The sequence below is a fragment of the Esox lucius genome, chromosome 4 (assembly GCF_011004845.1).
Source record: "Esox lucius isolate fEsoLuc1 chromosome 4, fEsoLuc1.pri, whole genome shotgun sequence".
In the NCBI taxonomy this organism is placed as follows: Eukaryota; Metazoa; Chordata; class Actinopteri; order Esociformes; family Esocidae; genus Esox; species Esox lucius.
Genome location: NC_047572.1, coordinates 20383977 through 20397115, shown reverse-complemented (window position 1 = coordinate 20397115; position 13139 = coordinate 20383977). Strand labels below are relative to the sequence as shown.

Genomic DNA, 13139 nt, shown 5'->3' with positions numbered 1-13139 from the left:
ACCCTTATTTTCACTAAACACATGTAACCCTTTTTTCATAAGTATGTATATACTGTATATATATATATATATATATATATATATATATATATATATATATATATATATATATATATATATATATATATATATATATTATATAGTACATATAATATACATATAATATATATGTACTTGCATCTGAATTTTATGATTCACATTAACACTCCAGTCGGTTTGGGAGAGTTGAAGAGAGATGTGTCCCTAGCTGAATCTCCGCAAACTATTCTGCTTCTTATCGAATTGCCTGTCCCCCTGCCCGACATCCCCCTGTCCCCCTGCCCGACATCCCCCTGTCCCCCTGCCCGACATCCCCCTGTCCGACATCCCCCTGTCCCCCTGCCCGACATCCCCCTGTCCGACATCCCCCTGTCCCCCTGCCCGACATCCCCCTGTCCCCCTGCCCGACATCCCCCTGTCCCCCGACATCCCCCTGTCCCCCTGCCCGACATCCCCCTGTCCCCCTGCCCTACATCCCCCTGTCCCCCTGCCCTACATCCCCCTGTCCCCCTGCCCGACATCTCCCTGTCCCCCTGCCCGACATCCCCCTGCCCGAGATCCCCCTGTCCCCCTGCCCTTTATCGCCCTGTCCCCCTGCCCGACATCGCCCTGTCCCCCGACATCCCCCTGTCCCACATCCCCCTGTCCCCCTGCCCGAGATACCCCTGTCCCCCTGCCCTTTATCGCCCTGTCCCCCTGCCCGACATCCCCCTGTCCCCCTGCCCGACATCCCCCTGTCCCCCTGCCCGACATCCCCCTGTCCCCCTGCCCGACATCCCCCTGTCCCCTTGCCCGACATCGCCCTGTCCCCCTGCCCGACATCCCCCTGTCCCCCTGCCCGACATCCCCCTGTCCCCTTGCCCGACATCGCCCTGTCCCCCTGCCCTACACCCCCCTGTCCCTTCTCTTGGCAGTAACTTGTCATCCCCCTGTCCCCCTGCCCAACATCCCCCTGTCCCCTTGCCCTACATCGCCCTGTCTCCCTGCCCTACATCCCCCTGTCCCCCTGCCCTACATCCCCCTGTCCCCCTGCCCGACATCCCCCTGTCCCCCTGCCCGACATCCCCGTGTCCCCCTGCCCTACATCGCCCTGTCCCCCTGCCCTACATCGCCCTGTCCCCCTGCCCGACATCCCCCTGTCCCCCTGCCCTACATCGCCCTGTCCCCCTGCCCTACATCGCCCTGTCCCCCTGCCCTACATCACCCTGTCCCCCTGCCCTACATCGCCCTGTCCCCCTGCCCTACATCGCCCTGTCCCCCTGCCCTACATCGCCCTGTCCCCCTGCCCTACATCACCCTGTCCCCCTGCCCTACATCCCCCTGTCCCCCTGCCCTACATCCCCCTGTCCCCCTGCCCACCCCAGGCTGAACTACATGATTCTCTGTAATTTTTGGACCAAGATTCCAAATCCTTGCTACATCATCACAGCTGTACTGATATTGAGTGACTTCAGGGCAGCGCAGTTGGGCAGCACAATAACCAAATGTTTACGTAACTACAGGAGCAATTAGGGTAGGTGCCATGTTCGTTGTTTGCCTTTTTACGCTCAGGGAATCAAACCAGCAACGTTTCGGTCACTGGGCCTAACGCTCTAACCATTAAGCTATCTGTCACCCTACAGCTTCCTATTTCACTGGAGGTTGCGGGAATGGCTACGGGCCTCACTACCCCTGTTCCCCCTAAAGCTGAAGCGTGGTCTCATTCTGCTGGCTCCTGAGCCTAGGGAGAGCCCACTAGCCATGGGGACAGGCCTTCAGAATCAGAGGCAGGATTTTAGCCTGTGGAAATAAGTCTGGTCCCCAGTCATTTGTAGCAGGGAGTTAGGAAGGGGAACGAGAAGAAAGAATGCCATGTTGCACAGCCAGAGGGAGTTAGGGGCCTAAGTTCAGTGGCGTGTGCTGTGCACGTGTGCAGGGAGACAAGAGCATGCTGCGTGGTGGGTGCTGAGGAAAACAGGGAAGCCTTTCAGAGTTTGTGCCACAGGCAACAGAGATACCCATGGGCTCATATGTTAATGTGTTGAAGTTGTAGACAAAACAGAGCGACCACAAACGAAACACCCTGTCTTATGAAAGATGTTTGGTTATGCCTAGTTACAATATCTAATATCAAAGGAGAAAAGCGCATTACTATTTATATTCTGGTGAATTTGATCTTCTAAACCTCCTCGGAATATAATGTGACATCAGTAATTTAACATGTTTTCCAGAAGCTCATGTCAACGCATACTAGTCCTGCCACAACACAAGTATAACGAAGCAAGTCTGGAAATCTAAATCAGTGTATTGGTAGCTGTGTAACACCCAGTCCAGCTGAAAGCTGCAACAGCATCTGCGTGCGGCAGCAGGGAAGAACAAAGCTACGACACTGATGTATGACCAGGCTAGTGCTTCCTGTAACTATCCTAACAAGTGACAGACTGAGGGAGGGGCCAAGACCGGGCCTTCTCTTGGCAGTAACTTGCCCAAGCATTGATCATGTCATTGTTGGCCACTGAGCTCCACCTCTCCCGACAATAGCCCAATTCTTCGTCCTCCCATTGCTCACTGGGCTCAGATCAGAAACACTGAGGACGGTTTAATGGAAAAACAGACTGCTTTCCCAATCAAGTGTGACTCTGACCTGCAATGGGGGAAGAGGGAGGAACAGTAATTCATTCCCTGCTCCCTAATTAATTATCACAGATTGCTTATTGATTTCTCTTATTCACTCTGATGGCTTATGAAACACATTCTACTCACACAAAATGCCGATGGGAGTGAAAAACATGGGAGAGAGCAGAACAGAGACTATATCCAGGATGTAAATGGGTCGCTTTTCAGACTGTTGCTGCTGTGGGCAAACCAGGTTGGGACATTAGTTCATGTTGAAATATAGCAGGGATGTGGCATATCAGATGGTTTCATCATACGCAGCATAACCAATGATATACAGCATATATACAATACATTGCAGGTGTAATAGTACACATATGCGAACCATGGTAGTAATCCTAATTGATAAGTTTAGCAGCCCCCTCACCTCTTTCCTGAGTGGTTGGTTTAAAAGTGGAAGTTTGTTCATGGAAGTTGTGTGCAATTGCAAAAAACCTTTCTGTAATCCATTGAAAAAGTAGGCATTTATAATGAACGTGCAGGGACTTATATATATATTTTGTCATGTTGCCTAGCTAAGTAGATACATGTAAGTTGTATACAGTTTATTCTTCATTGAAACTTTTTTTTCTGATATTTTTACTTCAGGATAAAACATACTGAATATAGTATTATAGCAGTTGATATCATTTGAATTAAAATGTTCATGTCCCCATACAGCTATCTGAAAAGGTGCAAATATGTGTACTGTATAACTGTGTAGCAGCCATAATCCACATGGTGTTTATTACAATGTTGACAAGGCTAAAAAGGATCTAATTTGCTTGATATGGGTCTGCACTAATGCGAAAAAAGCAAACAAAGGATCAGAGATTATTTTTCAGTTTCAGAGAACACATCTGATCAATATGTGTGAAGCTAACCAGTCTTTATACCCAATCTGCAGACATTGTCAGAGAACAAAGTGAAGATGAAAACCTCACTACAGTGAGAACCACAGAATTGTTAACTAGTGTTTGGCCATAAATCAAAAGACATTTGAAAAAATATGGAGATGGAAGTTCAGCCTTACAGTTCTGATTCTACCAACAGCATTATAAGATGACCGCAAAATAATTGCAAAGGTTTTGTGAATGGAAATATTGGGTATTGTTGAACCAGCATGTTAACTGATGAAAGCCTTTGCCTTCCAGTCAATCTGTGAAAATATGTCATCTCGTAAGAAATTATTTTGGTTCAGGCTGATTTTAGATTGTGCAGAAGCATGACAATTGGTAAAGTGTTTCTTCTGTAAGCCTCGGGAAACCTCAAAACTAACCTAGCAATAATTTACAGTACCAAATCAACCCAAAACCAACGTTTCTCTATGAAAGTAACAGAACCCTCAAAAATGGATGACAAACATCTAGGCATAAAACACACAAGCAGTACTCCATGTAGCTGTAAAACTAACCTTTCCTACAAACATAGAATTTACATCACTTGGGGCTGAAATAAATTATTTCCTTCGTCAGAAAAAGGTCATTAAGAAAGCAAAAACAACATACATTATTATTATTTTCTTAGAAAATCCCATAATGGTCTCATTATTTCTGTTAAATAATGCTCAGGTAACTGACTGTAACTGTGTTGCTTGCATGGTATCCTGCACTCCATTATAGAATTAAAAAGCTCCATACTAGCATTGCAGCACACTGACACTGCATAACTAAGACAATACAATTAATTCTCTATTCATACTATTCATTCTTAGATATTATGAAATGATTCTTAATGATATTTGCTTGCCAAATCATTAATGTCTCACATGTTGGGTTGTTTGTTGTTAACATGCTCCTCAATCACTCTGAACCTCGAAAAAATATTTTTATAAAAGAGTAATGTTTATGAGCGATCCCGCTCAAATTTCATAATATGTTCTTAGCCATGAAAGCAAAATGCTTGTCATGATACTCCGGATGTCTTTAGAACGTCCCGTGGTTGCTGGGGATTTACACTGTTTTATTGGCAGCTGGTTTTTGTCTGATCATCTGTTTGGTCTTGATACAATCCCAATTCACAATTTACAGGTAGCTTAACAGGTCAAATAGCATAACTTAACATTTCTAGGTCAAATTCAAAATTGTCTAAATTGAAAAGCATACATTTTCAATTAATTCAGAAAGTGAATCAAAATCCAATTCAAATTCAAAATTGTCTTAATCGAAAATCCAACCCCGAAAAGAGTTCACAATATGAATCAATACAATCAAAATAAGCGAATTCTCTTATGTGTGACTAGAGGAAAAAAAAGAATAGCCAGAATATACACGGATCATCAATTTGGGAGAGAAAGGGAGAGGAGGGAATAGGGAGGAAATGGCTGACTCACTGTGATGATCTGGTGTATAATCACATTCATGTTCAAAGCAATGAAACGATTAAATGCTTATATGAAATAAATAGGATGTGATTCAATGTGCATAAGTATACATCATCATAACAGTGGAGCGGAAAAGGCATTATGCTTCGTCACTTCCCGTCTACTGTATAACACTGAGGGATTTTTTGAAGTCTCTAATTGTTTTCAAATATATTTTTCTTAATGTGAGCAACATTTGAAATATATTGCTATTGTTATACCACAGTATAAACTATTACAATTATTAAACTAGATTATTCAGATAGTTAATACAAATCAACAACTGTATTTCAGTGCAGAGTGTCTAAAGCAAATATGAGAACATGTCAAGGCAAACTGATAGAGAGCATTCTCAGGCACTCCAATTTTTTTTTGAAAAACATACTTAAAACATGAACTTAAAACATTAACTGCAGATGCCTTAATTGATCCCCTATGCTAAAAGTACAGAACAAATCGTATATATAAAATTTTAACTATTATATCAATTATATTTAGTCCAAATCACCTTAAAATCAGGAATAACACTATAGAGTAGGGATACTCAACTCTACCTTATGAGGTCCATTAATTAAACTCACATGGTGGAGTTCTGGCAATGGTTGATTCTGTGGTGGAATTAAATTGTGCTGATAAAGGTTGATCCTGTGGTGAAATTGAACGGTGCTGATAACGGTTGATCCTGTGGTGAATTTGAATGGTGCTGATAACGTTTGATCCTGGGATGGAATTGAACGGTGCTGATAATGGTTGATTCTGTGGTGGAATTAAATTGTGCTGAAAAAGGTTGATCCTGGGGTGGAATTGAACAGTGCTGATAACGGTTGATCCTGGGGTGGAATTGAACGGTGTTGATAATGGTTGATCCCATGGTGGAACTGAACAGTGCTGATAACGGTTGATCCCGTGGTGGAATTTAATGGTGCTGATAACGGTTGATCATGGGGTGGAATTGAACGGTGTTGATAATGGTTGATCCCATGGTGGAACTGAACGGTGCTGATAACGGTTGATCCCGTGATGGAATTGAATGGATATCTCACGGGAGACAAGTGCCAGTTGGCCAAACGACATGTGTCAATACCGTGCATGGAAAGACAATGCATGCAAGAAAAGACGATGCAAGCACGGAAAGACACTGCATGCATGGAAAGACGATGCGTGCGCGGAAAGACGATGCACGCCCATAAGACGAAATGATGTGCGTCTGAAAAAGGTCTGGAGGTGCTGAGGTTATATTGGGGGACTGCATTACCCCTAGTGCCCCTTTTTCCCCGGCTACATATTACATATTATTTCAATTCACAGATGATTATTGCAAGCAACTACATAAACAAAATGTCAAGGGCAGGGTGTACAAGGTACTGAAAACAAGGGTGCCATTAATCTTGACACTATATAACAAATGCAATTTTGGTTAAATCCCTTGAACCCATTAATGAAGTACAACATACTTTTCTAATCTTCATGAACTGAGCCAATCATTCTGGACGTGATTGTGTATGCACAGTTAATGGACAAACTTGGAAAGGTCTACCAATGCAAAAGTTAACAACCTTTTTGAATTAAATTAGTTTTTCCATGGATTTGTGTGATTTGACAAGGTAAGGCATGATCAATATTCCACACACTCAAAAGCAGTTTTGTCTCATGTTATGCATTAGATATTGATATGTCCTGGGAAAAAAATGACCCCTTCCCTTCCTCCACATTTTGTTGTGTTATGGACAGTTATAATACATTAAATCATAATTTTTTGCCATCAATCTACAAACAATATTCAAACATTTAATGAAAATGAAAAACTTGATACCTAAGTATTCAGATTGCAATGACACTCCAAACTGAGCTCAGACGCATCCTGTGATGTCTCTAGAACTTGACTGACATCTACTTGTGGCAAATTCCATTGATTGGACATCATTTCCATTGTTACCTGTCTAGGTGCCACACTTCGCGGGGCATGTCAGAGCAAACATCTAGCCATGAAATCCAAATAACTAAAAGTAGGTAAACAGGCAAGAATCGTCTTTGTCAGGGATGTGACTAAGAACCCAATGGCAACTCTCAGAGCTTCAGAGACGGGAGATGGGAGAACCTGCCAGAAGGACAACCATCTCTGGAGCCCTTCATCAATCAGGCTTTTGTGGTAGAGTGGCTAGTTGGAAGGCAATTATGAGTAGAAGGCATAGATCATGCCTCCTTGATATTGCCAGAGAGCACAGAAAGGTCTCCCGCAACATGATGAAAAAGATTCTCTGGTCTAAGGATATCAAAATCAAGCTTTTCAGTCTGACTGCCAAATGCTACATCTAGCAAAAACGAGGTACCACTCATCACCTGACTAATACCAACGCTACAGTGAAGCAAAGTGGTGGAAGCATTATGCTATGGGGATGTTTCTCAGAAGCAGGGAATAGAAGACTGGTTGGGATTCAGGGAGTATAATCTTTCAGCACATTACTGACCTGAAGTACACAGCCAAAACAACACTGGAGTGTTGAACGTTCACAAGTCTGTTTGTGAAAATTTGTTTGTGCATTGCCTTTGCAGGGTATTGTGTATAGATTGATGGAGAAAAAGAAATGTAATCAATTATAGATTGAGTCTATAACAAAATGTAAAGAGAGGGGACGGGTCTGAGAATTCTTCGAAGGCATTGTATGAAGCAAAACAATACTAACATATCCAAATTTTACTTTGTCCAACTTATAGTATGGATCCACTAAACCCACTTTTTCAGTGCCGACACCGATTCCAAGGAAATTTGAATATATACCGATACTGAGTACCGATTCAATGCTACCATAAAAATGTTGTTGACATGTGCTATAATTGCCGTTATTCTTGTACATGACCGAATTGTATGTCATACAATGTTTTTATTAACAACTGTATCAATATTAACTTAAGATTTCAAGTGGAACTTACTCCAGCAAAATCAGATCTTATTAAATAAGTGATAACAGACCCTAACACTGTTTACTTTTAATTTCCTCAAGTTTACAGAAAGTAGAGAAAGAAGTTGTCAAGTTGTAAATTAGGAACTTATTAACTAGGACTTCAAACACACACAAAAAAAATTATGATCCACATCGACTTCTAAAGTTATATAAATAGGTACGATATTTTCATATTGTCGTCAAACGTAAAAAATAACTATTCCAGTGTCCAAATCTGCAATTTAATGAATAGAAAGAGACATCTGTTACAAAACACTAAAATGTATAATGACTTTCAGTGTTTGCCATTAGGGCTACATTCTTGTAGAATGTACTAACAGATTCTTTTTAATGACCAAATTACCTGTTTTGCACAAAGAAAAGGAAGGACACCAGAAAAAGACAAAATAATGGAACCCAGGATGAACTGCAAACACAATGGATGCATGTATGACTGTGTGTTGCCCAAAATGCATTCCCATAGATACACTAAAGTCTCCATTATGCAGAAACTACAATTGAAATGGCACAAGCCATTTTGTTGCTGCTCATTTGAAATGTTTCAATTCCAAAGGAAATTATGTTCTCCTCTGTCAATAACCACTCTGCCTACACACACCTATTTTTAGTATTGACAACCTACATCTTGGATTTGATCCTGTTATTCCACATCATATGGAAGCATGATGTTAAGAAAATGTTCAAGCCAACTGAATGAGAGGAAAAAGAGGATAGTCATAGTGTTACCTGTCCATCTTGCAAGAATCTGTTAACACCATGTCAAGGTGCACAGTAAATGTTCTGGCTTTAACTATTTCAGTGTGTCATTTCCAAAGGAAATGTTCTTATTCTAATCAAAAAAATTAGTATGTATACATAGACATGAACAACACATGTGAACGTTGTATTAACATTGCTTGCTTTAGGGTCAATGTTTTACTACTGTTAAAATGATAAACTCTAAGGGAAATCAATGCTTGTGTCCAAAAAAAAAAAACCTATGCAGAACTCAGTTATCCACAGAAGTCATACAGTGATTGGAAGTGAGACTTTTTCTCCTTAGTATGATTCCATGTTTATTTTGCTTGTAGTTCTAAGACATTCAATTCACCCTGTTTCATGAACACCCATCATACATCTTCCTGGATCTTCCTGTGTATATTTTCTTACAGTTGCAAACTAACTAAATGGTATTCAATCTTTAGCTATTACAAAAAACAAGACTAACCCTTGTAAAGCAATTAGAGTCCCAAGTCCTTCCAGAGCAATTAAAACATGCAAGGAGGAATGGTTAATAAACACCATAGCATATTTCCCTAATTTTCGATCGGAAAACACTACTGAAATAGAGAAATGCTTGAGATAACACAGACTATCAAGCTACCAAGCAGAGAGGGGGGGGGGGGGGGGGTTCAGAGAGTGAGCTGAACAGAGCACTCAACACAAGGAAGAGGCACCACTGTTTACCAGTTAGAGTCAGTGATTCACTGCACACTTCACAGGATGGGACATGGAGGGGTCCGGCTAAAAATTAGAGCTGTTTCTAGGCAGTGACCCACAGGGATAGGGAGCATAATTGATTAGCAGAGTGAGGAGAAATGAAAGATAGAAGGCCATCTGAATAAACTCCAGGGCGCTGAAGGATTATCATTTACAGCAAAACATGTTATTCCAAAAGCAGAAATGTTGAGGGTATTTTGGTCAGACATCTTGAAGCATGTAGGCTATGAAGAGGTACATTACGTAAAACATATTTTTGGTGCACCACACAATGTCAGGAACAATCCCTGACAGGGGTTCTGGAGCTCTGATACTGCAGCACAGTAAACAGCTAAGCTGGGCTTTCAGAAAATACACATGACTAATGAGTTAAATGACTCATCCTCCCCTATTTGCATCACCATTACCAATTGGACGGTGATCAGGACTACAATAAATGTTCAGCAGAAAGCAGCAAATTCACCACAATTGCATTTACTAGCAATGGTTACCAACCCGATACCATATGCCATACTGACTGGAGATGAACATACTGCAGGGCTATTCAAATCCGCTCCTGATGGGCCGAAACACTTCCGGTTTTTGGTTCTACCTGCTAGCTGATTGCCTTCACCTGGCATCTCAGGTCTGAATCAGTTCCATATTGTTAGTAGAGGATAAAGCCAGAAGTATTTCGGCCATCGAGGACCGGATTTGAATAGCCCTGACATACTGTATGGAGGACAACATCAAGGCCAGAACAGTGCTAAGCTAATTTAAAGACAACTTGATGATTTTTCATACAAAGCGCCCCAGTACAACAGAAATCCCTGTTTAAGTTACCATGGTCATTGGTCTGTGTAATATTATACCGGCTTACACATGTACATGAAGGCTCATAAAGGCTTCAGGGTATTATACAACATCTACTACACGTTCTACGACCACAAATAATACAAATAATAACAATAGAGTCTAGAAGATCCTCCGACATAGGCTTAACGTATTTAAGTGTCCTTGAAATGAAAAAGTTTGAAAACCCCATAGTCTAAAAAAATATTAGTACCTGGGATCATGGATCACCTTGAATTTGAAATGTTATCTTAGAGCAGGGGTGTAGAATTCATTATGTGGAGGGGCAACACTCTAAAAAGAAAAGATGCTAGAGAATCTTTAAGGGTTCTTTGAATTGAAACTGAGGGAACTTGTGAATCTAATACAAAGAACCAATTGAAAGGGTTCTTTGAAGAACCCCTTCTTAATGGTTCCACAGGTAACCCTTTGAAAAATGCTTTGGGGTTGACCATTAAGCAGGATCATCACCAAAAAAGTAATTTGAGGAACCATTAAAAGGAGTTCATTGAAATATACATTTACATTTTCCCCTAAGAACTCTAAAAGGATCCTTCAAGACCATTTTCCTTTTGGAGTGTAGTGGCTGTTGGTTTTACCTTTTAACTGGTGTCCAATTAAGACCTAGAGAACCAGGTGAGGGGAGCACGAGGTAGGAGTGAAAACTCACAGAGACTCGGTCCTCCATGGAATGAGTTTGACACGCTGAACCGTCTCTCATGTGCACTCAGTATCATTTTCTATCAAACACAGCTCACTCCATACTGCAATAGAGATATTACAGGTGCCAAATAGAAGCATTAAGTTTAACAAAGGGGCAAAAAGGGGAAGAACTTTGTTCTTGGATTGAAGGGAGAAAATGGAATTGTAATACTGTTCCGAAAAAGGAAAACATTTTTGGATTTCTAAAATATTTAGGCTGCCTTCACCCAGGTAGCACTATTAATAACGTTGAAAGAGAAAAACATGTTGTATAACGTGTGGTTGTTACTCTGTGAAACAACTCAGACTAAGACTTTTACTCCCACCGTCCTCCCCTACCTATGGAGTTACCATAACAGAAATCTGTAGAGAACTTAATAAAGAGAAACATGAAGAGAAAAACTCTTTTTTTAAGAGACTAAAAACAACTGGAAGCTTCTTTATACTTCCTGTGAAGCTCACTTAGCAAGAGCATGGTGCCTCGGGATGACTCCCATATCAATAAATATATTTAATATATGCTTTAACAATATATTTTTCGGCTAGGCTTATGCTAATATTGAATGTCATTAGAATACCACAAATTAATTTCGAAAGACAATAGCATTTTCATTACTTTATATCGCTATATGCTAGCTGTTGCTGGTTGCATGTGTGAAACGGGATATTCTTGTACATTGTAAATCTCTTTTTGAGAGAACTAATCTCTTTTTGAGAGTTACAGTATGTAGCAATTGTGATAAAGCAACATACAAATCATGTGACTGTGACTCAAAAAAAAATCAAAAACAACAATGTCCTCTCAAAGCTGCTTGTTGCACATTCTGTCTGCGATATAAATATCTCACTTGAGATTTCTAGTAGTTAAAGTATCTTTTTATCTGTTGGTACTCTATGTTCAGATGGTGTGTCATCCGCCAGGACTGTGATGCACCCTGGCATTCAAGTGAACATGACACTATTCATGTAGTGATAGAAGTCACCTCAATGAGCAATGCTCAGGACTGGATATTTCTTATGTAAAAGTTATCTAAAAAATAAAACTGTGTCAAGAATGGCGCATTTCGCATAATCCACATCAAGCAGAATAAACTCCCACGCTAAGGTCTAAGACTGTACTGATCTAAAAAACGAACTGCATAAGCAGTTATTTGAAGTTGTCACGCAATGAAAAGCATTTGAGGTGAAAGACCAGGAAACTTTTACTTTAAAAATGGAGTACAGGACCTGAAGCTCACACAGTCCATATGATATGTTCCAGATTGGATTTGTGTCATTACGATACAAGTTCCACAATGTTACTGATATCTGTATTTTCCAGATCCTAGCATCAAACAAAATAGGTGACATTTACAGTACACAAATGGATGATGTAATGGAAAAGGAATGTCATGTCATTCACAAGACATAGTCATCCGTGTGAAACTCTTCATGAGCATCACACCTCCAGTGTCAGGGAGCATGGAGGTAATATCATTGTGGAGCCCTCTCAATCATGGCAAGCAAAGTGATTCTGATTAACTTCACTGTATTAAACTATTATGACAAATCATCACTAGCAATTTTTTGCACTACAGTGGTGAATTAACAGAAATTCTGAAAACTGAAGTAATGTAGTGTGAGTGCTGTTCTACTTGGTCTGATTATTAGCCATATGGATGGTGTCATTCAGTGGGGAGCCCTGGTTACATTAGGCTCGCAGCTATACTCCCGACATATATTTCAACATAGCAGTGAAACCTCGCAGTGTTTGGTTTTGTGGCTTTTATTGCGGCTTGTTTTATGCGTTCATGGAGTTTTGCCCCAGGCATCGTAGGCCTCACTAGAGGTCTGTTCACTTGAAGTAGACGGCATCTGTCTTGTTTCTGTGGATTCACATCTCAGCATCAATAAACGGCTTCAACACATTTCTCAGATGCACCATCTATGGTGTTATTGAGCTCCAATTAATCAATAAGTGAAATGAATAAGGAACAATAACACGGAAACGACATAGAAATATCGACATCGGTTTTCCCTGATGACTTAGTGACAAGAAGAGCCCCAAGGAAATCCCTTTCTTCCAGCCACACACACAAACACAGACCCTCTGACCCTCTTTATCTCTTACAGTAAGTGTGGAGAGACAT

At 41.0% G+C, this 13139-nt stretch overlaps 1 protein-coding gene across 5 annotated transcripts in view; it reads right to left on the bottom strand.

Moving 5' to 3' along the window:
• The window catches only part of il1rapl2 (interleukin 1 receptor accessory protein-like 2), a 245846-nt gene that overhangs the window by 148182 nt on the left and 84525 nt on the right, over positions 1 to 13139 (bottom strand). The gene's annotated exons all lie outside the window — the stretch shown is intronic.